At 40.0% G+C, this 27965-nt stretch overlaps 1 long non-coding RNA gene across 1 annotated transcript in view; it reads left to right on the top strand.

The window, feature by feature from the left end:
* LOC138146481 (uncharacterized) overlaps nt 1-26048 on the top strand; it is a 26553-nt gene extending 505 nt beyond the window's left edge. Inside the window, exons 2-3 of the long non-coding RNA XR_011164496.1 lie at nt 7168-7292; nt 25783-26048. This is a non-coding gene — a long non-coding RNA (uncharacterized lncRNA). The remainder of the gene's footprint in view (nt 1-7167; nt 7293-25782) is intronic.
* Nucleotides 26049-27965: the final 1917 nt, after the last annotated feature.

A 27965-nucleotide genomic window follows, 5' to 3' on the forward strand; every position in this document is an offset into this window, starting at 1 on the left:
CTCTCTCTCTCTCTCTCTCTCTCTCTCTCTCTCTCTCTCTCTCTCTCTTTCTCCCCCCTCACTCTCTCTCTTTTGCCTTTGAGTTGGGGAAGGTCATTTGGAGCACCAAGACAGGCCTTTCTTAAATACTAAGCAAACAGCAATGGCTAATAAGCTTTAGGAAATGTTCTTTGTTGAATCTGCATAACTCTGTATGTGGGTAGCAATGGTGATTTTCACCTCTATATGTGACTGAAGAAGATCTGGGTTAGCTGAAGTGTTTTGAGATTCTTTCCTGTATGACAAATGGATTCCTGGGAAATGGGTGAAAGGACAATGCTTTTACTTCTCTGGGATCCCAAAGGTTCAGGGGCTTTCGTTCTTGTTATATATTCTCAGTAACTATTCCTTTGTAAAATGCAATAACTGTTCATTGCTTATCAGTGATATCAAGGGGATATCAACAGGGTAAATAATACTAGAGAGATACTAACTGATAGTGATAAATTATATTGGGACAAGTGATCATTGGTAATTAATATTAAAGAAAGACTAGAATGAAAGCTTAAGCTGATAACATTAGAGAAATCTCACTGCCCTTTAGGGACACCCCTAGAATGTTGTTGTTCAGTAATCTTTTCAGCCATGTCTGACTCTTCCTGACCTCATTTGGGGTTTTCTTTTCAATGATACAGATGAGGAAACTGAGATAAACAGAGGTAGCTTAAGTGACTTACCCAGGGTCACAAAGTTAGTAAGCATCTAGACTGAATTTGAACTCAGGATGATGAGTCTTTTCTAACTCCAGGCCCAGTGCTCTATTCACTGCACCACCTAACTGCCCTTACCCCTAGAAAATAGTGAAATGTAGCCAGTCACACTCTGGGGACCTCCTTAGGGGTATACAGCAAGCAGCTACTGACAGTTTCTGAGTAGAATAGTGACATGATAAGATCTGCACATTCCTAAAAGTCACAGAATCCCAGAGAGTCATAGCTGGAAGGGACCTCAGTACAGTCCAAACTATACCTGAATGAGAAGTCTTTGTACAACATCTACCAAAAAATGATCATAGGATCACAGATTTAAAGTGACCTAAGAATCTATAATCCAAACCTCTTATTTATAGATGAGTAAACCAAGGCCCCAAACATTTAAGTGATATGCCCAAGTTTACACTGCTAAGAAAAGTAGAATTTGAACCCATCCCAGGAGAAAATGCCCATATCAACAAGATATGGTGTGCACACAGCACATAATATATAACTTATATTCACATAATGCTTTTAAATTTTTCAAAGCATTTCATAGATATTATCTCACTGAAGCCTCATTTCTTTGAAAACCTCCAGAAAGGAGAACTCCCCACCTCCAAAGGCAGTCTATTTCACTTTTGAACTCTAGTTGTTAGAAATGTTTTGCTAGGGGCAGCTAGGTGGCACAGTGACTAGAGTACCAGCCCTGCAGTCAGGAGGACCTGAATTCAAATCCAACCTCAGACACTTAACACTTACCAGATGTGTGACCTTGGGCAAGTCACTTAACCCCAATTTCCCTACCTTCCTCCCTCCAAAAAGCAAAAAAGATAAGAAAAGAAATATTTTGGTAGCTAGACTGTACAATGGATAGAACACTGGACATGGAGTTAGGAAGTTGTAAATTCAAATCCAGCCTCAGATATTTCCTAGGTATATATCCCTGAGTAAGTCACTTGCCTGCCTCAGTTTCCTCATCTGTAAAATGAGGATAGCAATAGCACCTACTTCCCGGAATTCTTGTGAGGATAAAATTAGATATTTGTAAAGTGTTTTGCAACTTTAAAGCACTAGATCTCCTGTTCCGTAATTTCCACCCATAGCTCCTGGTCCTACCCTCTGCAGTCAAACAGAATGAGTTTAGTCTTTGTTCAACCTGACAGACTTTTAAATGCTTGAAGACTACCATAAATCTCTTCTTCTCCAGGCTAACCATCCCCAGCTCTCTCTCTCTCTCTCTCTCTCTCTCTCTCTCTCTCTCTCTCTCTCTCTCTCTTTCTCTTCTCTCTTTTGAAAATAATATTTTTTTCTAATAACATGGAAAGATAGTTTTCAACATCCATTTTTTAATACTCCTCCCCCCTCCCCAAGATGGCAGCAATCTGATATAGGTTATATGTGTGCAAACATGTTACTCATATTTTCACATTAGTCATGTGAGAGAAGAATCAAAGAAAAAGGGAAAAGCCATGAGAAAGAAAAAAATCCAAAGTGAAAATTGTATGCTTCTTTTTGCATTCAGACTTTATTGTTCTTTCTCTGGATGTGGATAGGATTTTCTATCATGAGTCTTTTAGAAATGTTGTGGATCATTGTATTGCTAAGAAGAGCTGTGTCTATCATAGCTGATCATTGCTAGTGTTGCTGTTACTGTGTGCAACATTCTCTTGGTTCTGTTCACTTCACTCAGCATCAGTTCATGTAAGTCTTTTCAGATTTTTCTGAAATCCACTGGTTCATCATTTTTTGTAGCACAATGTTCCACAGTGTAGCACAGTATTCCATTACATTAATATATCAAAACTTGTTCAGTCATTCCCCAATTAATTGACATTCCCTCAATTTCTAATTCTTTACTACCACAAAAGAGCCGCTATAAATATTTTTGTACATGTAGGTCCTTTTCCCTTTTTTATGATCATTTTGGGATAAAAACCTAGTAGAGCTATTGCTGGATCAAAGGGTATACACAGTTTGATTGCCCTTTGGGCATAGTTCAAATTGCTCTTCAGAATGGTTGGATCAGTTCATAACTCCACCAACAATGCATTAGTGTCCCAGTTTTCCCACATCTTTTCCAACATTTATCATTTTCATTTTCTGTCATATTAGCTAATCTGATAGGTGTGGGTGGTACTTCAGAGTTCTTTTAATTTGCATTTCTCTAATCAATAGTAATTTTGAGCATCTTTTCATGACTATAGATAGCTTTAATTTCTTCATCTGAAAACTGCCTATTCATATCCTTTGACAATTTATCAATTGGGGCAACCCCCTTTCTTTCACCTAATCCCCAAATGGCATGATCTCCAGTCATCTCACCATCTATTGGTCATGTCATGCTTCAGCTTATTTATGTACTTTCTAAAATATGACATCTAGAATGGAACTCATTATTATCATTATATTATTTTATTAACTGCTCGGGGCAAAATCCAGAACTATCGCCTCTCTTGTTGAATACATCATGCCTCTCTTCATGTGGCTAGAATAGTACAAACTTCTTTAGTTGCCATATCAGACTGTTGACTCCCAGTGATCTAGAACCTCAGGTGTTCTAGGATGGATTAAAGAGGGAGGCAGGGAACCTAGTTAGGAAACTGTTTCAGTCTATGTCTAAAGAGATAAGAGCATGGGCCTCTTCTAAACTCTTCAACTTAAAAAAAAAAAAGATTTAAGAAGTAGCAAGTACTAGTAAGCTACTATCTCATAGGCCAGGGGTGGAGAACCTGCAACCTCAAGGCTACATGTGGCTCTCTAGGTCCTCAAGTGTGGCCCTTCAACTGAATCCAAACTTCACAGAACCAATCACTTTAATTAAAGGGTTTGTTCTATAAAACTTAGACTTGATCAAAAGGTCACACCCAAGGACCTAGAAGGCCACATGTGGCCTTGAGGCTGAAGATTCCCCACCCCTGTATCAGTAATCAATCCCTTAATCTTAGAGAAAAAATGGCCTCTGCTATGGACTATTCTAATGACTCCCCTAGTCTCCCAAACCAATGTTCAATCCTAATTCCAAAGGTTGCCAAGGAAGATTTGGAGCACATCTCCTTTTCTGCCCCACCTCCCAGTATCAAAAAAACAGTTCAGATAGATTTGGCTGGAAGAAGATTTGGAGGAGTGGTGAGCTGAACTGGGCAAAGGTAATAAAGACAGGCCTAGGCTTGAGAAAAATTCAGATGATCAGCAGAATTAACGTCAGAGAAATCCAGCAAGACCCACTGGAGTTTGAGTTTCAGGATACCTTCTTTGTCCTTCTCCTTTGTGATGGTGCCTTGCATTGGTCTTAGGGGAAGGAACTGGCATCACCTAGCTGAATTGTAAGTTTCTTGAGGGCAGGGAAGTCTTTCATTGTTTTCTTTATGCTCCCATATCCCAAACATAGAACCTGGCACATAGTAAACATTTGATAAATCTTTATTGAATTTTACTGAATTGTAACATGTTAATAATATGGCAAACAAAAGGAAACTCAGAGGTCAATGTGTCCCCATAGAGGACCGTTAGTTCTCTTACGAGATGGCATTTAGAAGAAAAATTAACCACAGAGATGGGCACCTTCTCCTGCCCTGCTCTACAAGCAATCTGAACCAGTGAAAAGTAGAACAAGAGAAGTCATCCAAGCCACAGTTTTCAACAACCTGATCAACTTCTGAAAATGCAAGGAATTTAATCATCAGAGTGATGATGCCTATAGAAGGTCAGATTGGCAGCAAGATAGGGTCTTGTGGAGGAGACTCTTAAATAAAGAAGAATTATGAAAATGGCAGATAGTTTTAAAATACCCTGGAGTCCTTTAGATGGTGGGCAAAGACAATGAGACCATCGCAGAAGAAAGAATATGTGTTAGAGCTTTAATGAAGGAGGAAAAATGACAAACATATGGAGTCCCAAAAGGATCCTGGAGATCCCACACATATGGAATCTGTGTTTTTGAGAGGAGCAGGCAATGATGTCAGTGCCTCTGTGGGACAGCAGAGGTCTGAAAGGGATCATAGGATCATCAGTCTAAAGCTGGAAGGAAATTGGGAGACAATTGAATCCCTTCATTTTACAGATGAGGTAACTGAGGTCTAGAGATGTTAAATAATTTGCTGAAGATCACATTGTAAGTAAATGGAGGCAGTATTTGAACTCAGATCCTTTGACTCCAGAGCCATTGAGCTTTCTACTACACTACAAGAAAAAGGAAGATGAAAGTGTATGCTATAGTAAAAGATTTCCTCCTTATTTCTTGTCCCTGTTGGGCTGCTGCAAATTGAAGCAAGTGCTTGGAATTTTGTAGGGGGTGCTCAGAGCCAAAGGAAATGGCCTCCTGGGTGATATATTTCAATTGGTGGCTTGGGAGACTAGCTTGGGAACCATGAGTCACCTTACATGGCAGACACAAACGATTATGGTGCAAATGTAGAGCTTACATGTACAGGTGAAATTAGGGAGTGAGGAGGAAAGGTTTTAGGAATGAGAGTGGACGTCGGAAGCTGTATATTTGGGATTGGCTAGACATTAAGTCAGTGTCTTCAAGTTCAAGTATGGTGCTTGGAAGTCATAATAATGCCTTTGGGATTTGTGACAGTGATTGGGGGTGAGAAAAGAAACTGTGTGTTTGTAAGGGGTTAGGGGAGAGGGAGGGAATTTGGGTCCCACTACCACCTCCCCCACACACAAGAGTATCTATCAGTAAAGAGTAAACTATAATCAAAGACTGTGAGATGAGATACAGTTTAGTGCCATGGGTCTGAATCGTGGGCTTCTGCTCTCCCTCTTGGGTTCCCTTTTGTCTCGAGATTCCACAGAAAGATCCCTAGGTTACCTAGGATACTGGGCATCATAACAGTAAGTATATGGTATATTGTCCTCTTCAAATTCTTTTAAACCTTTTTAAAAAAATTAGCGGTGTCTTTATGCGCATGCAACTGCCAATATTTAATATTCCTTTGTAACAAAGAAAAATGTTATAAAAAAAACAGTTGCTACTGTAAATGTGTCTGGTAATGTATGCAACATTATGTCCCATAGTACTGCTGTTCTTTGGGGCATCTAGGTGGCACAGCAGATAGAGTGCCAAGCCAGGAGTCAGGAAGACTAATCTTCCTGAGTTCAAATTTGGCTTCAGAGACTTACTAGCTGTGTGACCCTGGGCAGGTCACTTAAGCTTCTGGAGAAGGAAATGGCAAACTACTCCAGTATCCTTGCCAAGAAAAACCAGGAATGGTATGGTCAATGGGGTCATGAAGAGTCAGACATGACTGAATGACTAAGCGACAACTGTAATTTCAAATACTATGCTTTTCCTACTATACCATGCTGAAGTCATTGCTGATAAAAATCAGCCCTGAGGCTGGTCTTAGAGTATAACTCTGAAGCGCCTCTGTTTCCAGTCTACCCCCAGCCCCCCATCTCCACTTCATCTGTACAGAACCTGGAGAAGTAAGTATACAAAACCTACAAAAATCCCATGATTCTACTAACAAATTACATGACCTTGGACAAACTTCAAAAAGTTATGTCAAATGGGGAACATAAAACCTCTTCTGCTTATGTCTGGTTACATCAAAGGTGGAGTAAGGCTCTAACGAGATCAACTTAGACTATGTGTATATGTACGTGTGTTTGTGTGTGTGTGTGTATGAAAAGTATGAATGGTTACATAAAGTCAAGGAATTATTAGCATACTGTGGTTAGGGAGTCAATAACATGAGCTCACTCCTTAGATGATCTGTATGGCTTCACCCAGAAAGAAACTCTATTCCCAGCAACAGATTAATTAAACCCTTAAGCCAAGCCAGGTAGCTTTCTTGGGTCCCTTTCTTTGGTCTTTCTTGGGTCAAAGAGCAGAGGTCTTAGGCTCATGACTTTACATAGGCTGTCCCCCATGCCCAGAATTTACACTCCAATAAATAACCTCTTAGAATTCTTCTTTCAAGGCTCAATTCAAGTGGTAATTCCTACAGGTGGCTTATCCTGACACCCTTAATTGGTAGTAATCTCTCCCTTCTCAAATTATTGTGTACATATTTATCCGTATACATATTTTACCCACCCAGTAGAATGCAGGCTCCTTGAGGAGGAAAGAAACTATTTTTAATTTCATCCTTGTGTTGCCACTGCCTCGATTATCCTCAAGATGAGTAAATGATTCCATGTCTTCCCACAACTTCACCATGAGGATCTACCCAATGTACCGCTACTCTCCCAAGCCTTCCCTTTAAATTAGGAAAATTCCAGTGGAGCACATAGTGGGTCCACTGGTTATTCCTTGCTCTACCCACATGAACAACCTGATTTTTTATGCATATCTTTGATAACATCTGCATTTCACTTTTCCTTTATAATTCCTTATTTCTAATGTGTTATAACCCATTCAGATATGCCATATACTTCTCCACTATCCTCTTGTTGACATTCATTTTAAATCACTCATATATAGTACATCCATGTCAAGAAGCCACGGAGCAATAACAGAAGACTATGGATGGAGAAAGGGACCAAATGGACCTGTCATTTACTGATAAATGGAATTTCCAGATTAAGAGACCCCTTCTGCCAATGCAGGTCAGCACCTTCTTTTCTACTAACACAATCTTAGACAGTTGACTATAATACTTCTAGGTTAAGTGATTTGCCCAGGGTCACATAGCCAATATGTGCCAGAACTGAGATTTGAATCCAATCCATCTTGGCTCTGAAGCCAACTTCCTATCCATTTTACCTTGTTAAAGGTAATTAAAAGAAGTCTGTAATTTCCCAAAAGCCCTCCAGCCCCCTCTCCTCCCCTGTTCATTCATTTTCCATTTTCAGTATCTATAGAAGACATATATACTGATGGGCAAGTTCTATGAGTCATCCATTCAGTAGCATATCTTAATCACTAGAACAGACCTTCTTCATCCACTTGTCTTTTCTTTAGTGGATAGTTAGACTGAGCTCTTCTGAATGATTGTAGACTTCATCCAGGAAGCTCTGCAGTACTCCTGGACTTGGTATAATTAGCACATTATCTCCCACAAACTGGAGCATGTAAAGGATGCCCCGCCTATAGCAGGTGTTCAATGAAAACATGTTGGATTAGATTGGATGGGGATTGGCCCCATGAAGAGCTGCTGGCATTACATGGACAAAAATGTGCTATTTAATATTCAGTGGGCAATATTTTTATGATCCCAACACTAATCTCTGAGATGTACCTCTGTGGGACTAAAATAAGTTGACCATGAGGGAGTCCTTGGAGATAGGCAGTCACTAACTCCATTTAGGGAACATCTATTTCGAAAAATCAGTAGATGAGCTCTGGATGAGAGCCAGTTTTTGGTTTTCTGAATTCCTCTCTGCTTCTCCATGTTACTATTCTTAGCTGCAGCTACAGGGTCCTGAGTCTTGAGCCTTTGAGGGCATCCACAATTGTCTCCCAAAGGGAGTTGGGAGGCCAAGTAGAGAAGGCAGGTGATGGTGGCAGCTCTTTTCCCTCCCCCCAATGTTTCTGCAACAAATTGCTGTCCTCAGCAAAACAGCTCAACTGACCTTTGAAAGCTGGGATTAGTTGGAATTCTTAGTACTGGAGTTGGCTCTCCTGCTGAAGACGTGCTGCCCTGGCCCACAGCATCAAAGTTCCAGCCCTTGGAAAAGACACCCTGATCCCTGCATGCTTTCATAGAGATTCCCTGTCTCCCCAGGGTCTGTGTGTCCTAGGTGACCTCATCAGCTCTTCCTTAGGACCTAACAAGGGGAAATGGGTTGGGTTATGGCAGGGACTCGGGTTAGACATGAGGAAGAACTATCCTCATGTATCAAAAAGTCAATGTAATAGGCACAGTTCCCACAGTTCCAGGAGGGGATAACTGAGGGCACATAGACAAGGTGCATAAACAGAGAAAAGACACATTGGAGGTAATATGGTATACTGAAATAACCACTAAACTTAGAATTAGAAGACTGGTCTTCAGGTTCTGAGTCCAGTCTTACTAATTGTGTACGAGTCACTCTCAGAGTTCAGCTTTCTGCCTCAATTTTCTCATCCAGTCCAGCTGGTGAGGTGAGACTAGAAAGGCTCCCTCAGGAGAGTTTGAGGCTGCATAAATATATCTGGGAATCATTTACTAATGATATATGTTCAGATAATAACTGAACCCAAGGGAGGCATGTTTTAGTGAAGAAACAGGAATCTTTTGGCGGTCTTAAAGTTTCCAGGCTTGTTTAGAAATCAGAATGAGAGATCATTTCTGTAGAGTATGACAAAAATGGGGAATTTTGAATCTACAGGCCCGCCTCTTGGAGAAGGAAGAGGCCTTACTGTCCTGCTGGGCTTAAACCCCAGGCCTTTGGTCCCTCTGGGGATTCCAGATGGTCAGAGGGCCAAGCTCACTGTGAGTTGATCTTACAGCTGTGTTTGCTTCTTCTACTCTTTCAAGCCCCAGTGAGAATAGAACCAGAGGAAATGGGTTTAGGTGACATCTGGAAGGGCTTGGGGAAAAAAATCAGCTCTTTGCAATGAGGTGCAGCTGGGAGTTTAGGAGGCCTGAGAGTCTTTCCCTGACTTACCCTCTAACTCAGTGGTGGAGGAAAGGAGTTTTAATAAATAGCCAGATAAACAGAGAAAGAAGCAACATTCGGATTGTCAAAAGAAGACTGGGCTGGAGTTCAGTAGGCCTGAGTTCTAATTAGGCCTCCATAGAACTATGACATGACCATGTTATTCATACAACCATTAAGTAGCAATTTTCATCGGCACAGCATATTAAGGTCACAAAGTATTTTCCTGACAACCCTAGGATTTAGGTAGAGTGAGGATTATTATCTCCGGTTTTACAGGTGAGAAAAATGAGGTACAGACAATAAGTGGCTTGCCTGTGGTCATAGAGTTGACTAGTAAGCATGTTGGAGTAAGGACAAAACCCCAAATAATAATAGTCCTGGAGATATTAAGGTGCTTTCTTTTCCCTTTTTTGATCAAAAAGGCAAAGACAATTATACCCATTTTACAGATTTTTTAAAAAACCCTACTGCATTAGAGTACCAACATGACTTGACAAAGGCCATATGACTAGAAGGGTAGGAGCTAGAACTCAGATCACAGTACCATACATGTAGAGCTGGAAAAACCTCCTCTTACTATATATGGGGGAAGCATTGGGGCAGAGAAGGAATTTGCCCAAAGTCACTCAGTTAATAAGTAACAGGGCTGAGATTCAAATCCACATCCCCAAGCAGTCTTTCCATAATAATACAGTAGCTTCAGACTTCTGATGAGGAGATCTTTCTACCCTACAATTCAGGCAATTCTCTTTAAACTCTAATGACTTAGGAGACTACCAGGAAAGATTTGTGAAATCCTTGGGTTATAAACTGACTTAACTCCCTCTCCCTGCTTGATGGGAATAGACACATAAAGATACTGACAGATTGCAGAGAGATTTCTCTAGGTTTTTGGGCCTCTGAAATCCCCTGGCCCTGAATGCCTTTGGCTCCTGAGACATACATTTTCTACTATGGTCCTAGCTTTAATGCCCCATTCAAGGGAGGCAATACATGTGAAAGCATGGATTAGTTGGGGGAAGCACTTCCTATTTGACAACAGTTGCTGAGAAAATGAGGCAGTTTGGTAGAAATCAAGTTTAAGACCAAGCTTTTATACCTTATGCTACAATAAGCTCAAAATGAGTATACAACATGAATATTAAAGGTAGTATCATTCAAACAAACAAACAAATGAGAACCAGTTCATGTGCCTTTCATAGCTATGGTTAGATGATTCCTCTATGCCCAAAGGGCTATAAAAATGTGCACACTCTTTGACCCAGCAATATCACTTCTAAGGCTGTATCCCAAAGAGATCATACAAGTGGGAAAAGGACCCGTATGTACAAAAATATTTAAAGCAGCTCTTTTTGTGGTGGCAAAGAATTGGAAATCAGGAAGATGCCTATCAATTGGGGAATGGCTAAATGAGTTGTGGCATATGAATGTAAAGGAATACCATTGTGCTATAAGAAATGAGGAGCAGATGGACTTCATAATAACCTGGAGAGACTTATATGAACTGATGTTGAGTGAGGGGAGCAGAACCAGGAGAATATTGTATACAATTACAGACACATCATATCTGTGATGACTGACTTTGATAGACTGGGCTCTTCTCAGCAATGCAAGGGCATAAGACAACTCCAAAAGACTCATGATAGAAAAGGCTATCCACATCCAGAGGAAGAATTACGGACTCTGAATGCAGATTGAAGCAAACTACTAGCTCTCTCTCTCTCTTATTTTGTTCCTTCCTTCTCATTGTTCATTCCATTGGTTATAATCCTTCTTTACAACTTGACATGTTTAATATGAAGGTATTTTTAGAACCTATATCAGATTGCAGGCTGCCATGGGGGAGAAGGGAGAAGGAGAGGAAGGGGAAGAAAATTTGTAACTCAAAAACTTGTGGAACTGAATGTTGTAAACTAAAAGTAAATAAATAAATATTTTTTTAAAAAGATGATTCCTTAACCAAACAAGGAGGAAAGGCAATCACAATAGATAAAATAGATAACTTTGACTACATTGAACTTTTTGAAAAGTTTTTCCATGAATAAGAACCAGTGCAATTAGGATAAAAGAAGTTGTCAATCTGGGAAAAAAAAAAAACAACTTAGAATAAAATTATCCCTGATAAGAGTCTGATATCCAAGATATACAGGTAACTAACACAAACATATGAAACCAAGAGCCATTCTTCAATGAATAAGTGAGCAAAGGTTGTGAACTAGTAGGGTTTTTTTTTTTTGCCTTTTTTTGGAGGGGGGAGGGTAGGGCAATTGGGGTTAAGTGACTTGCCCAAGGTCACATGGCTAGTTTTTGTGTCAAGTATCTGAGGCCGGATCCGAACCCAGGTCTTCCTGACTCCAGGGCTGGTGCTCTACTAACTGCGCCACCTAGCCACCCCATGACTAGTAGTTTTTAAAAGAAGAGTAATAAACTATTAATCAAATGAAACATTATTCCAAAATTATGATTAACACAAAGCTACAAATCACAAACAACTCTGAGTATATACCCCACTCTCAGCAAACTGAGAAAGATGGAAATGGTCAATGTTGGAGGGATTACAAAAAGATAAGCATGCTAGTACACTTTTAATAGAATTATGAATTGGTCCAACCATCCAAGAAACAAATTTAGTATCGTGTTTATTTTTTTAAAGTGACAAAATATCTATAACCTTTGACCCAGAGGTCACATTCCTAGGAATATTGCTAAAGGGGTGGAGTAGAAGTCAAAGACAGAAAGGTTCTACTTGCAGCATAATAAGAAGAAGTAATAATTAAAATAATAATAGCCAACATTGTTATAGCGTTTACCGTGTTCCAGGCACTGTGCTAAACACTTTATAATTCTATCTCATTTTCAATACAATTCTAAGCAATGTTCATAATAGCACTTTTTATGTTAGCAAATAACTTGGAACAAAGTAGACTCTTGGGGTTGTGCTGGGGAATGACCAAATAAGCCGCAAGAAGTAACAACTATGAAGAATTCAGAGAAGCAAAGAAAGAGTTACATGAACGTATGCATTCTGAAGGATGCAGAACCAGGAAAACCATATACAAAAAGGCTATGATCCAGTAAGTGGAAAGACTTACAATGGCAACAGTAAGAATCCAGAACACTGTATAATTATAACAACCAAGTTTTTTTCTTAGAGAAGAGAAGAGAAAATCTACCTCCTTCCCTTCTTTACAGAGATAGGTGGGGGGGAATCTGTAGGTGTACAACAGTGAGTATTCTGTCATGCTCATTTGGTTGGTTAATTCGGATTGCTGAGCTGTTTACACACACACACACACACACACACACACACACCTTTCTTTTTTAATCTTTATTATAAGAGAGAGCTCTCTGGGTAGGGTCAAGGAGTAATATATTTGGAAATTTAGATTGAGGTCAGTAAAATTTAAAGAAAAAAAAAAGGAATGTTGGGAAGCCAGGAGACCCAATGGGTAGTCTATTGGACTTGGAGTCAGAAAAACTTGAATTTCAAATCCTGCCTCAGACATATATTAGCTGTGTGACCCTGGGCAAGTTATTTAACTTCTCTGAGCTTCAGTTTCCTCTTCTGTAAAATGGGAACAACAACAGAACCCACTTCACAGGGTTATTTTGAGGATGAAAGGAGATAACATATGTAAAGAATTTTGCAAACCTTAAAGCACCATATAAATGCTAGCTCTCAGCATCATTAATTATCATCCTTATCATTGACAGAAAAAGCCTTAAGATAAGGCAAAAATGAATAAAACCTTTTCTTTTTTTAGAATAAAAGTCCTTTTCTCCCCCATTAATGAGTCAGTCACTGAATACTGTCTGGGTTTTGCTTTCCTTATCTGTAAAATGGGTCTAATAACAGGAACCCCTCCAACCACCTGGGCTATTATGAGGAAAGTGTGGGATGAGTGAGTTGAGTATTATAGAAATGCAAGCTGCCATCCTGCAGCTTGGCTATCCCACTGTTTTCTGTGCCTTACCATCATGAGGATTAGTTGACCTCTTAGGTCCCCATAAGGTTGCATGAGAGAGCATGATAACACTGGTTCTTATGCTTTGCCACTTACTAGTTGTATGACCTTGAACAAGTCACGGAAACTTTTCCAAGCTCTGGTTCTTCTCATGCCAGATGAAAGGGCTGAACTAGCCGGTCTCTGGGGTCCGTTCCAGCTCTGACATTCTGGGCTCCAGGACTATTTCAGCCAAGTCAGGTTATCATTAGCCTCTGGCATGTTGTTGTGTCTCTTTCTGTGGATAAATATGTCCCTGTGTGTCAGCAAATAACTTTTACTAATGTCAAGCCAAGAGGTGAGCTCCAATGCAACTGGGTTTCCCAGTTTGCCACCTCAACATCTGCCAGGCAGCCAAGTGCCATCTGCATCCTTACAATACCTAAGTATAGCCCTTGGGGCAATGTGGGAATCTGTTTCAAGTGTCTCCTTTGGAGGAATGGCCATCTGTGTATGCATGTGCATGCGTGTGAGTGTGTACATGTGTGTATGGTGTGTAATGTATCTGTGTTTGCATTATGTGGAGGTGTGTGCATTGCATTCTTACATATGTATGTAAAAACAACATCAAGACAGCTTAGGGCAGTGGTATTCCAGCCCCAATTACACTATTCTAGCTGTTTGACCTTGGACATGTCACTTCCCCCCTATGAACCTCAATGTCTTCATCTGTAAAACCTGAAGTTTGGACCAAAGGATATGTTACAGCCAGGTGGTGATGAGACAATCAGACTCTGACTAATCAATGCGTCCTCATTGGGTACTCCCTCTGCTTAATACAGAAACTAAAAATACATTAAGCTTTTTTTCAGCTGATCCTTCAGATCAGCAGGTCACAAGATTCATAACTGTAAGAGGCGCCTTATAGATAATCTTACCCAACGCCCTTTGTTTTCCAGATGGGAAAACTGAGAGTCAGAGAGAAGTGATGTCATCATAGGGATGAGTTAGTCAATGCACTTAACAGATGGGCCATCTCTTGGGTGAAAGTAGAACAGGGCAGGGTGAAGCTGGGCTGACTCTTAATCAATCAGCCACAGGATAAGTGCCTGGGCAAAGGAGGGATGTACAGAGGTACCAGAAGGGTAAGGGGGGGGGGGGGCCACCAAAGGCAAACTTTACTTCTTTACTCCTTGCCTGGAGTCATAGATGGGGAAGAGCCTAAGAAGGTTGTAGAAGAATTTTCAGCTACATCCTTCCTCCCCTAGGAATTGTTTTTCAGCAGAGTCCTCAGGCTCTAACCACAGACACACTGGCTGCCTCCTTTCCTGGGTCCTCTGAATGCCACAGGGGCTGCTGGGACAAGAGCCAGCTTTATAGTCATGATTGTTTATGAACCAGAGAGGAAACACCATCTAAATAAACACACCCACAGAAACAGTTTCTCTTTCTCCTCTATTCAAAACCATTTGTTTCGGAGCAATAAAGTCCCAGGAACAGGAGTGATCTTTTACACCTCCTACAAAAATTTCAGCTCTATCTGGGTCTGTGAATGACCTCCTGACGCCCCAACACTGCTGAGTGTGGATCTTCCAGCCCCTCCCCAACTCCTCCCAATCCAGATGGGTTTTTTAGAACCACTGCCATCTCTTCTCCCCCTTACTCCTTTTTAAAGTTGGCTTCAGTTTAATGCAATGAGTTTGTATGAAGCATTTACAATGTACCCAGGCCCGTGCTAGATTCTGAGAGGACAATGGAGAAGGAGGAGATATGGCCTCTGCCATTGAGAAGGTTACAGTCTAGTCAGGGAGACTTGACTCAGAAATATACAGCAACTAGGGAACAGCAAAAAGAGTGCACGACTGGGAGATGTTTTTCTCTCTAGAGACATTTATCCCTAAGGAAAAGTGACTTAGGGAAGGCACGAGCCAGTTATAGGTGATGATGGACCTAGAGTCAGGAAGACCTGAGTTCAAATCCTGTCTCATGTGCTTATCAGCTCTGTGACCCCGAGCAGGTTACTCTCAGCCTCACTTTTCCCATCTGTAAAACGGAGATAACAATTGCCCTTACTTCACAGGATTATTGTGAGGATGAAATAAATTAACTTACTATATATGGTATGAATTGCAAACCTCAAAAACCCATATAAATGGTAGCAAATATTATTAGTATAATAGCTGTCTTCAAGACATCTTAAGGAGTGGCCTCCAAAAGAAGAATTGGAACCAGGAATCAAAACAATAACTTGGTATAACATGTGCTAAGTTCTGGGAGCAGCCTCTTGGTAGATCATCATTGTGGATTCCCTCCTTCTGTCATGGCTAAAGACCATCATGTCCAAGATTCTCCTGTTACATCTCTGATTTCCTCTCTTCCCAGTCCTAATTTGAAGGGGTTAGTCACTCCCCATTGAGAGAGTGGGCTAGACAATTGTCTTCATTCTAGAGGTGTCAACTGCTACACTAGTTTGGACAGTGTGCTGCAGTTATAGTACTAGAGAAATCCTGAGTTTTAATCCTGGCTCCACAGTTTCCTATTTGTGTGACCCTGGCCAGTTTATTTAGCCTCTCTGTGGTGTGGTGATTGCATCAAATTGGACCTCTGACATTTGTTCTAATTATGGGATATTGAGAGCAATTTTAATCCAGAGAAGGTGGGAATTGAGATGGGAGCTGAATGATCTCAAGACATGTGGGATTGAAGAGGCCAGAGAGAGCATGGGCAAACATTCTTAGGTGGGAAAGTAGATTATGTGGTCTAGCTTGAAGGTTTCTACAGTATGGAAAGGGAGCTTTCAGCCAGATTATAGAAGGCCTTTAAGGCCACCAGGCAAAGGCATTTTAACTTTTTTTTTGGAGGGGGGAAGGTAGGGCATTTGGGGTTGAGTGACTTGCCTAAGGTCACATGGCTAATTTTTGTGTTGTGTCTGAGGCTGGATTTGAACTCAGGTCCTCCTGACTCCAGGGCTGGTGCTCTATTCACTGTGCCACCTGGTTGCCCCTAGCAAAGGCATTTTGAAGCCAATGGAAATACCTAGCATAGGACTGAGAATGTGGTATATACTTAATTGATTGGCTCCATGTATACCTAATGGAATGACTCATTAGAATCAGGCTTGGAAAATGAACACTGGATTTTTCTGACTTACTTTCCAGGGGATAGAGTTCTCTATTGCTTCTTCCAAGAAGAAATGAACCAAAAGGGCTGGAGAGCTCTTATCTCAAGTAAGAAATGAATTGAACTCACTTGAAGTGAGTTCAGAGTTAAAACTCCCAGATGGTAATGGAGGTAGAACCCTGAAATGTGTTATAATGAGAAGTTAAGAACAGGGTGGTTAGGGGCAGCTAGGTGCTTTGGGAGATAGAGAACTAGCCCTCAAATCAGGAGGATCTGAGTTCAAATCGGGCCTCGGACACTTTCTAGCTGTGTGACACTAAGCAAGTCATTTAACCCCAGTTGCCTCAAAAAAAAAAAAGAGTAGTTATCTCATAGTTTAGATTCATTCCCAGAGACAGAACTAGACGAATCAACCCTCTGGAGTCTGTTCTATGATGAGTCTCAGGGATGATGCCAAATGGAGAAAGCATATACCACTAAGAGGAAAGTGTGGAGATGGCAGGGCCAGAAAAAGCACATTTTAGGGTATAGAGCCTACTTATGCAACGGCTTCTCCCACAGTCCTATAGATTTTGGTTCAAACAGGTTCTTCAGAGGTCTTTGAAATTCTCCAAGGAGGGTAACCCATCATATTTTCCCATTCCAATATACTTTACTCAATCTGTCTGAAAACTTCCAGAAAGTCTATATAGGCCTGCATTAAGTCTGAGGTCACTTGCCTCCATCTAGCTTCTGCCTTGGACTTGTCCTTCCTTCCTTTCTTCTTTCCTGCCTTCCCTCCTTCTTCCTTCCTTCCTTCCTTCCTTCCTTCTTTCTTTCTTTCTTTCTTTCTTTCTTTCTTTCTTTCTTTCTTTCTTTCTTTCTTTCTTTCTTCCTTCCTTCCTTCCTTCCTTCCTTCCTTCCTTTCTTTCTTTCTCTCTCTCTTTCTTTCTTCTTTCTTTCCTCCTTTCCTTCCTTCCTTCCTTCCTTCCTTCCTTCCTTCCTTCCTTCCTTCCTTCCTTCCTTCCTTCCTTCCTTCCTTCCTTCCTTCTTTTCTCCCTTCCTTTTTCTTCTTTCTAATTAATACATTTTCTTCCTAACAAATAACATCCTATCTTCCTATTTAAAAGGTTAAGCAAAACCACCAAATATGGAAATCACGACTGACAATACATGTCATTTTCCATTTTTGTTGTTTTCAATTTGTTACAGAAAGGATGTGCTTTAACTTTATATTAGTCTTATTTTCAAAAATTATTACTTTAACTTTACATTAGTCTTATTTTCCAAAAATATTACTGAAGTAAGATAGAAAAAGGAGACAAAGAAAGACAAGGAGAAGAGAGAGAGATAGAGGAGAAGGAAGAAAGGAGGGAGGGGAGGAGGAGGAGGAGGAGAAAGAAGAAGAAGGAAGAGGAGAAAGAAGAAGAAAGAGGAGGAGGAGGAGGAGAAAGAAGATGAAAGAGGAGGAGGAGGAGGAGGGAGAGGGAGGAAAGGAGGGAGGCAAGAAGGGAGGAAGGGCAGGAAAACTAAAACAATAAGTAAATACAAAATCTCTTTTTTGGGAGTTAGTAATGTCTACTCTTATTCCCAATGGTTGTTATGGGAACATTCAGCTATTTCAAGAACATGCAGATGCACACAAGATGCAAACATAAAACACTCACACACTCCCAGAGAGGATTGGATACATACACAGATGCACTGCACGCTATGCAAACACAGACGCATAAAGAACAATCCGCACTACACACATGGAACCTGGGCTTGAATCCTGGCTCTGCCACTCCCCCTGTGTGACTTGGCCCAGTAATTTAATTTCTCTGGACCTCAGTTTCCCCATATGTAAAATAAATGGTTGAGGAGCGGCTAGAGTGAGCACTGGGCCTGAAGTCAGGAGGACCTGAGTTCAAATGTGACCTCATACATTCACTGGGCAAGTCACTAAACTCAGATTGCCTCAAAAAAAAAAAATAAAATAAATGGTTGAACTTGATGACCCCTCTCTTTCCTTCTACATCTAAGTTTCTGATGCTACAGTCCAAAATACACATGTAGACACAAATAGCTGGCACTAACATAGCATCTTTTGGGGGCACCTGGGTGGTACAGTGGATAATTTGCCAAGCCTGGAGTCACGAAGGCTAATCTTCCTGAGTTCAAATCTGGCCTCAGACACCTACCAGCTATGTAACCCTGGGCAAGTCACTTCACCCTGTTTGCCTCAATTTCCTCATCTGTAAAATGAACTGGAGAAGGAAATGGCAAAGCCTGGTATCTGGGCAAAGAAAACCCCAAATCGGGTCACAGAGAGTCAGACACAACTGAACAATAACAACATAGAGCATTTTAAAAGGTTTGCCAAGCTCTTTGTCTATGTCTCCAGGGATCTGAGATGATCACCTTTTCCAAGTGTTTGAAAGGGATGTCTTGGCAAACATTCACACTTCCTGCCTCTCAAAAGGGCCCTCAGTCAGGAAAAGGCTAAACAAACTATAAGAAACAACATCGATGAAAACTGCAGAGAAGCATAAGCAGACTTGTATGAACCTATGCAGAATAAAGTATACAGAACTAGGAAACCGATATTTGCTCACACCCTCCCCCTACCCTACAATGACAACCTCGACAATATCTCATGTCTATATAGCTATTAAGATTTGCAAAGCTCTTGATGTCTTCAAATTCTCACAATAACTCTATGGGGTGGGTGCCATGATTAGCCTCATTTTATAAGTCAGAAAGTTGAGGCAAATAGAGATTAAGTGGTTTGCTCAGTCCCAGCTAATGGTTGTCAAGGGCAGAATGTGAACCAGGGTCTTCCTGACTCCAAATCCACCTCTGTGACGCCCAGCTGCTTAATTCTCACAATAACCCAACGAGGGAGAGGTTGTTATTATCCTCATTTTACATATGTGGAAACAGTCTCAGAGAGATTAAATGACTTGCCATCTAAAGTGTCATACCGCTAGCAAGCAACCAAGATGAGATTCAAACCCAAGTCATCCTGGCTCGAAGTCTAAATTCTTCCTGTCCTTCAGTTCAAGCCCCATATCCTTTAGAAATCTTATCTAGACTATTTCAGCCAATTCAAATCTCCCTCTTCCCTCAACTCTAAAGAGCCCTTCCTGTCTATACCTCTCAAACAGATATGAGATAAACCCTGTTACTAAAAGTCCTGGGAGATTCTTTAACCTCTCTTTATGATGCATCCCAAGTTCTCATCCTCAACTTTCAGGGTTCGAGTCAGGTGCCCCTGCCTACATCAGGCCATTTACTGATTCCACCAGTCGTTATCACTTAGCCCTGGCATTACGTTGTATTTGCTGTGTATTTGTGTGTATATAAACTTACATATAGAGGGAAACAGAGAATACATATGGAAATATATAAACATATACACATAAATGCATACACATATGCATAATTATAATGAGTGCATCATGTTACAAATTAATGCTATATATTAAATTATATTGTAGTATTGTATGACATAGCATGTTATATTATCTATGTGATTATTGTTATTATATATATAAGATATACCATCTATAATATAATATGCATAATATACTATCTATAACATATATTTTTAATAAGCTTAAAATTATCCAAAGACTTTTGGAATCCTCTCTCTATATATACATGCATATATGTGGTATATAAAAGTATATTATGTAAGGTGAGTGTAGATTTCTATAAGGTAAGTTATATGTATATACTTGCCTTATATAATGTGTATGTAGGTGTGTATATATGTATACACACACATATATAATGTGTTTGCATATGTATATACTTACCTGTGTACATGTGATTTCCCTCCCTGTAGAATATAAGTTTATTGAGGGCAGGAACTATTTGCAGTTTTGTCTTCATATCCCCCATCTCCTAGCACGATAACTGATAATAAATTCTACATGAAGGAAAATGAATTGAGAAATAGGGGTCATTTGTAGAAATGGTTTTGAGAATGAGGTGCCATGGCTCTGGGTGTGAGTTTATGTGCTTTCTAGAGAACTGGGCAAATTCCAAGCAAAGCCATAACATATACCTTTGTAAAGTTTAAGAATTGTGCTAAGAATGTGTATTCATTGACTTGAGGTTGTGTGCCTTACTAGTAACATGTGGGACTTAACTTATCATAACATAAATACCAATATATGGAGAAAGCATAACTTTGGGGGCATTTAAAATGTACCATTATTAAAAGGAACATGAAAATCTTTTACCATGCTTTCTCTCCCCTAGTGTGTACCTGGCCTATCATTCTCAGTACTAGAACCAAGGCACTCTCTTATGCACCAGAAAGATTGTCTAAAATCTTGAAGCAATGAACCATCAAAAGGCACTTGAAACGCCACCCCCTCCAAAAAGTCTTCCTTGCTCAAAACCTGCCTACCTATGGCAAAAATGCAAAACAATCTTTCCCATCCATTTCCCCTTCTTTTCCCTACCCAAAAGGCTTTACCTCCAACATAGGGAAAATCCCAACTATTTTACAATGTCCTCATAATAATAGTTTTGATGTTTAGTCATTTCAGTCATGTTTAACTCTTTGTCATTTGGGGTTTTCTTGGCCAAGATACTGGAGTGGTTTACCATTTTATTCTCCAGTTCATTTTACAGATGAGGAAACTGAGTCAAACAAGGCTAAGTGACTTGCCCAGGGTTACATAGCTAGTAAGCATCTGAGGCCAGATTTGAACTCAGGTCCTCCTGAATCTAGGCCCAGTGCTCTTTCTACTTCACCACCTAGCTGCCATAATAATAATAGCTAACATCTATATAGCCTTAAAAGTTTTCAGTGCACTTTATAACTATTATTTTATCTCCATAACTACCCTGAGAGGTAGATGTTATCATTATCCCCATTTTACAGATGAAGAAACTAAGGCAGAGAGAAGTTAAGTAACTTGCCCAGGGTCACAAAGCTAGTAAGTGTCAGAGGCCAGATTTGAACTCAGGTCTTTCTGATTTTGCACATGCAACTCTCTGTCCATTGCACTACCTAGCTTCTTGTGTCCTCTTCATCTTCATCCCAAAGGTTCATCCACAATAGAAAAATAGTCTTAGGCTCTGAGCTCCCAAAGGGCAGGTATTTCCCCCCACTGAAGTCATAGGAAGGAGTGTTTAACGAAGGCTTCTGGAAAATGGATCTGATGATGATGCAGAATGAGCCTTATAAGACTTCAGTTAAACTTTATACAAGTCCCTGTTGGGCCAGAGGCAACAAGTCCCCACTGGGCCAGAGGCATCTGTCTGTAGGGTTGCCCACATAAGCGGACTTGGCTTCACTCTCAATTTCCTCCTTCGGCTCTCTTTTATCCAAACTACATTAAGAGAAATTAGATTCTCCTAAAAATAATTAATTTTAAAAAACCAACAAAAACCAAAAATGTAAATGTTGTCAAATAGCCCTTTTCAAAATTTTAAACTAAAGAATCATCAGCATTATGTTCAGGGATAAATGAGTAAAGGGGAAAACAAGGAATACAAAAAAAAAGAGGAATTAGATTCTCTAGGATAGATTTAAGGGGCTCCTTTGCATTAGTAAGCATTTCAAAGCTGGGAGGGACCTCAGGGGTCAACTAGCCCACCTCATGCCCAAACAGAATCCCTACTACAACCCAAATGCTCATCCAGCCTTTGCTTGAAGATAACCAATAAAGAAAACCTCCTCCTGAGGCAGCCCACTCCATTTATGATAGCTCTGTTGTCAATAAAACAACTAACAATTATTTATCAAGTGTGTACTATGTACCAGGTACTGTGCTAAGTGCTAAACAGACAAAAAAAAAGCCAAATGGTCCCTGTCCTCTGGGGGCTTATACTCTAACGGGGGAGATGACATGTGTATAGATGAGTATATGTAGAAAAAAATATATAAAATGAGTACAAGATTAGAAAATGTTTCCTTGTATCAAGACTAAATTTTATTCTTTGCAATTTCCAAGCATTGTTTCTCCTTCTGCCTTCTCTGGGATCTAAGAGAGAAAATGTATCTCTTCGACATACGGTAATCTTGCAATTAAGGAAGGCAGCTATCAAGTCCCTTTGAGTCTTTATTTCTCTGGGTAAAAGGGCCCATTGATGAGGAACATCTTAGAAAATTGGAAAATCTTTAAGATTTTCCTTCAAGACCAAAATGAATGAATTGTAAAAGGTAGAACTGAAGATGCTTTCAGAGGTAGAGAGATGGGGCAGCTAGGTGGCACAGTGAATAGAGCACTGGCCCTGGAGTCAGGAGGACCTGGGTTCAGATCTGGCCTCAGACACTTAACACACACACACACAAATAGCCGTGTGACCTTGGGCAAGTCACTTAACCCCAATTGCCCTCCAAAAAAAAGCAAAAAACTCAAACAAAACAAAGGTAGAGAGGGAAGGATTTGAGGTAGGAATCCTGCCCAGTGCCACTGATATCATTCCATGATCTTGTAATGCTAGCCCAGATGCTGAGCACTATGGGAAATTAGAAGTCTAAAAACACGGAGGGCACAGATGAATGCATGGAACTTTTTTTCCAGTGCCTTGTCTCATAGCCACAGAGAGGTTGCGGAGCTCCTAGTTACTAACCTGCCATGAACTGGTTTCCCTCCATGTCTTTTCTTCCAAGGAAGAAAGGCTTGATCCCTTCCCCATCCCGATTGCCTTCTCTCTTTCCTGGGGTTTAATTAATACCATGTAAGAATTTAATGAAATCCAGATGGAAAAGCTTGGCTGTTTAAAGCTGGAGCTATGCCTTTTCAGAATGCAGAGATTTGGGGATATGTTTTTTGAAGGACAGAGAAAGAAAACAGAAGATGGAAAGAGAGCAAATAAGGCTGGGAGTTTCAGAAATGGATTCAAACATGATGGGACAACTTCCTTTGGAGCTGACCAAGCCAGTTCCAGGGGGTTTTGTTTCCATCGGAGAGGGAAGGTCAGGGTACCTCCTCCCAACACACACACACAGACACAGATAGACATAGACAAAGACATAGACATAGACACAGACACAGACACATAGACACAGACATAGACAGACACAGACACAGACACATAGACACAGACATAGACAGACACACAGACATAGACATAGACAGACACAGACAGACACAGACACACAGACACAGACATAGACATAGATAGACACAGACACACATACACACACACACACATATACACCTGAACATACACTGTGGATAGAAAGAACAAATCATAGAGTCACAGCCTCTCTGTGTTGGAATTAAGCTTTGAAATCATCTAGTTCAACCTTCTACCCAGGGTTATGAATCTCATATTAGTGACAGCCCTTACTCAAATATATTCAGAGGCAGGGAGCTCATTACCTTCTATGGTAGCCTCTGTCCCATTGTTGGATAACACTAGTTATTAAAAAGCTCTCCTGGATTCCAATCTTTCCCAATCTCAGTTACCCTTTTCTGAACTCTGTTCCTCTCTCTAAGCCATCTGCCACCTAGCTGCCAAAATAAGTGTCCTCATTGGCTCCAATCAAATTCAAACTCCACACCTTGGCATTCAAAGTCCTTCACAATCTGGCTGCCGCCTACCTTTCCAGATTTATTTCCCATTACTTCCCCTTACTCTCACTGTCTTGGGCCCTTTTCCTTTTCTCTCTTTACCCCCCCCTCTTGGTGATCTCATCAGCTTTGGGGGATTTGGTGATAGTTTTTCTGCAGAAAATTCCCAAATCTACTATCCAGCCAAGTCTCATCTCTTTCTTGAAACCTAGGCTCACATCTCCAATTTCCTGCTAGACATTTCTATCTCCATGTCCCATAGACATCTCAAACTTCATAATTGCCAAAAACAGAATTCATCACCTTTCCCCCTACACCCATCTCTTTTTCTACTTTTTTATTTCTATTAAGGCTTCAAGGGAAAAAAAAAACCGGTCTTGAAGGTACAGATTTAGAAAGACAGAACCACATGAACAAAGGTATAAAAGTGATCAAGGAAGCACCATATTTGAGGGACAGTGAGGAGCCAGAATGGAGCAGAATTTGGGTATGAGAGTAGCAGGAAATAAGGTTGATTAGGCAGCTGTGGTATAATGGAGAACATGCTTCGAGAGACCTGGTATTGATGGGCTGTGTGACTTTGGGCAACTTATTTAACCTCTCTGAGCCTTTATCATACACTACCTAATGAGAATTAAATGTTCCATAGAAAACACTCTTAAAATCTTAATGTTTTTTGTCTAGAACTGTGATTTCATTAACATGAAATTTCTGGCATAGAAATTCCATCTTCAGAAGTAGATCTGCTACCCTTCTGTCTCATAGAGTGTTGCCTGGGGCATTGAGAAATTAAATGATTTGCCCAAGGCCACACAGATCTTAGGTATTAGTAGTATGGACCTGAATCTGGGTGTTTCCAACCCCAAAATGACCTTCTATGTACTATATGTTCTTGTTCTAGAACTTCAGGGCAACTTTCCACAATAATTTCTCATAATATTGTATCCAGATTCTTTTTTTTTCATCATAACTTTCAGGTAGCCCAACAGTTCTTCTATGATCTTATTCTTGATCTGTTCTCCAGATAAATTGTTTTTCTAATGAGATATTTCAGATTCTCTTCCAGTTTTTCTAGTTTTATTATGTCTTGGTGACATAAAATCATTCAATTCCGCTTGCCCAATTCTAGTTTTCAAGAAGTTATTGTCTTACTTAAGATTTTGTTTCTCTTTTTCTGATTGGTTAGCTTTCTTTTCATAATTTTCTTGGATGACTTTTTTTTTCTAATTTTTCTTTATTCTTAAATATTAGATTTTTAAATTCCTTTTTATCTTCTTCCTTAAGAATTTGTATCTCTTTTTCCAATTATTAACTATTTTTTCACAATTTTCATGAATTGCCTTTATTTTTTCTAATTTTTCCTCATATTCTCCTACTTGATTTTTTAAATTCCTTTTTTAAGTTCTTCCAAGATTTTGGGGGCTTGTGATGATTTGACATTACTCTTTAGTGTAGGAGTGTCTTTTTCCCTTTAACTTCAGTATCTTTCTCTGAAAATGGGAAAGAAAAGAAGGAAAAAAAATAAATTTACATGATAATTTGGTTCTATATTTGAAAGGAATAGCAAGTTGTGCATAGTAGATTTGCAGTTTCATGTACAATTATCTTTTATGCCATGTTGTAGAAATGCTTGTTTTGTTCCATAAATTAAAAATAAAAGAAAAAATTTTAAAAATGCGCTATACACATTGAAGTCATATATTACAGTGGTCTTATTTGAAGATGGGAGCATGTTATGGACTGCTTCAAATACCAGTCTATGCAAGAGTCATAGCTGAATCGAAATCTCCTGAAGTTCTCTTTGGAGTGGAGAGACACTTGGAGTGAGATTCCAGGGACTCTGTTTCCCTCAGAAGCTCCCCCTCTAACTCAGCTTTCTAGCCCTTCCCCAAATTGCCAGAAGACGAAGTTGACTCACTAAGAAGTCTCTTTTCCTCCCCCTAGTGTCCAAGATCAGGGACTGCACATTTTGAAAGAATGAGAAGTCTTCCGGCTCCTCTCAGCAATGTAAGGTTGTAAGATAACTCCAAAACACTCATGATGGAAAGAGATATCCATATCCAGAGAAAGAGATGCGGAGTCTGAATGCAGATTGAAACAAACTACTTGCTCTGTTTCTTTTTCTTGTTTTGTTTTGTTTCCTCTTTCCCACTGATCATTCCATCAATTATAATCCTTCTTAACAACTTGACTAATGATGAATGTGAAGATATTTTTAGATCCTATATTCAAATGCATGCTGCCATGATGGGGGGGGGGGCGGAGGGGAGGGAGGAGGAGAACATTTGAAATTCAAGGGACTGTGGAACCAAATGTTGTAAACTAAAAGTAAATAAACAAACCCATTTAATTAAAAAAAACAAAAAATGAGAAGTCTGTGAGTAGGTGGTATGGGGAACATGAGCTCTGTCAAAGGCATGTGGAATTTACAGTAAGAACATTTCCATCTTCTCTAGGAAGACTTCCACGGCCACTCTAGGACTATGGCCACTCTCCTTATCTTCTAATAATAATAATATTAAGTATAATATAGTATAATTATATAAATTATATATTTTATACTATGTAATAGGTTGTATAGAAATATTATTATGCGTATATAATTATATTATATAATTAATACAATAACAAGTAACATATAAGATGCATATACATACATAGCATACACACACACAGATACTGTTGTTGTTCACTCTTTGTTCTAGAAGAGGACAAAGGATGTTGGGAGGGTGATGTCTTGACTTGCAAGTGAATTGAAGTGAAGCAGAGCCACATAAAATTTGCCTCCATCCTTACCTAGCCTTTTGTCATTGAATGGGTGTTGCTTCAAACAAACTGAGATGTGGGAAAAACCTTCGCCTAAAAAAGGCCATGGTCACCTCCTACATCCAAGGCTATCGCCAGTTGTCCTGATCTATGTCTTGCCACTACTGATACACACACACACACACATACACACACAGCAGCAGCAGCAATATATGTATACATATATAACATCTAGCAGCTATATATAAGGGCTGGTGCTCTATCCACTGTGACACCTAGTTGTGCTTGAGAGGAAGTCAGTAGAACCAGAATTATTAACTCCATTTTACAGATATAGAAACTGAGGCTCGGGGATATTGTGTGTCTTACCCTCAGCCACTGTCAGAGCAGAGAAGCAGATCTTCCAACTCCAAGACCAGCCTAGCTCTGTTTGAACCATAAATGTTATCAAGTGCTAGGTCAGGAAGACCAAGACTAGGTTCAAATACCATCTTAGACATTTATAAACTATGTGACCTTAGGCAAGTCACTTAACTTCCCTGAACCTCAGTTTCCTCATCTACAAGATGGGGGATAATAGCATCTCCCTCACAGTATTGTTGTGAGCTTATTTGAGATAATGTACATGTTGTATTTTATAAACTTTAAGGCACTATATAACTGAATTATTCTTACTGTATTTATTTTATATCATCTAGCATTTTATGTGCATGTGTCTTGTATCCCCTACCTAGCTCAAGTTCCTTGAAAGCAGAAGTGAGATAATATTTGTAAAGCACTTAGCACAATGAGTGCCCAGCACACAGTAGGAGCTTAATAAATGCTTCCCCCCCCCCTCCCTGGAGAGGACCACACATTTAAACATTCTTGACACAAGAAAAGGCCATTGTATTATAGCTGTCACTGGAGGCAGGAGAAGGGACGAAATGTCCTTTACAATTTGTTTCTATTTTCTGGCTGGCAAAAGTACTTCATCTTCAAAGAGAGAGAGTAGAGCTTGCAAGTCCCACAAGTAAGCTGGCATGTTTAAGGTTGGTAAAACTCTCCCCATGTACCCTCTCATTTGATGTACACAGCAACACTGTGAGATAGGTGCTTCTATTATCATTTTACAAAAAAAGGAAGCTGAAACTAAGAGAAGATAAGAGATTCTGCCTAGAATCACACAGCCAGTAAGTGTCTCAGGCAGAACTTGAACTAAAAACTCCTGTTTCTGAGTACACCTAACTGAAATGCCCTCATGGGTATTGAGTTGTTTACTTTCTCTCCTCATTTTACTCCTTTAGAGTAAAAAGAAACCCAACAAACCTACCTCAGACATCATGCGCCTTGGAAGGGAAAGCTCATTCAGCCTTACAGAG

The sequence above is a fragment of the Petaurus breviceps genome, unplaced genomic scaffold (genome assembly GCF_028583685.1).
Source record: "Petaurus breviceps papuanus isolate PSGF00001 unplaced genomic scaffold, PetGlider_PUasm1.0 90762, whole genome shotgun sequence".
Lineage (NCBI taxonomy): Eukaryota > Metazoa > Chordata > Mammalia > Diprotodontia > Petauridae > Petaurus > Petaurus breviceps.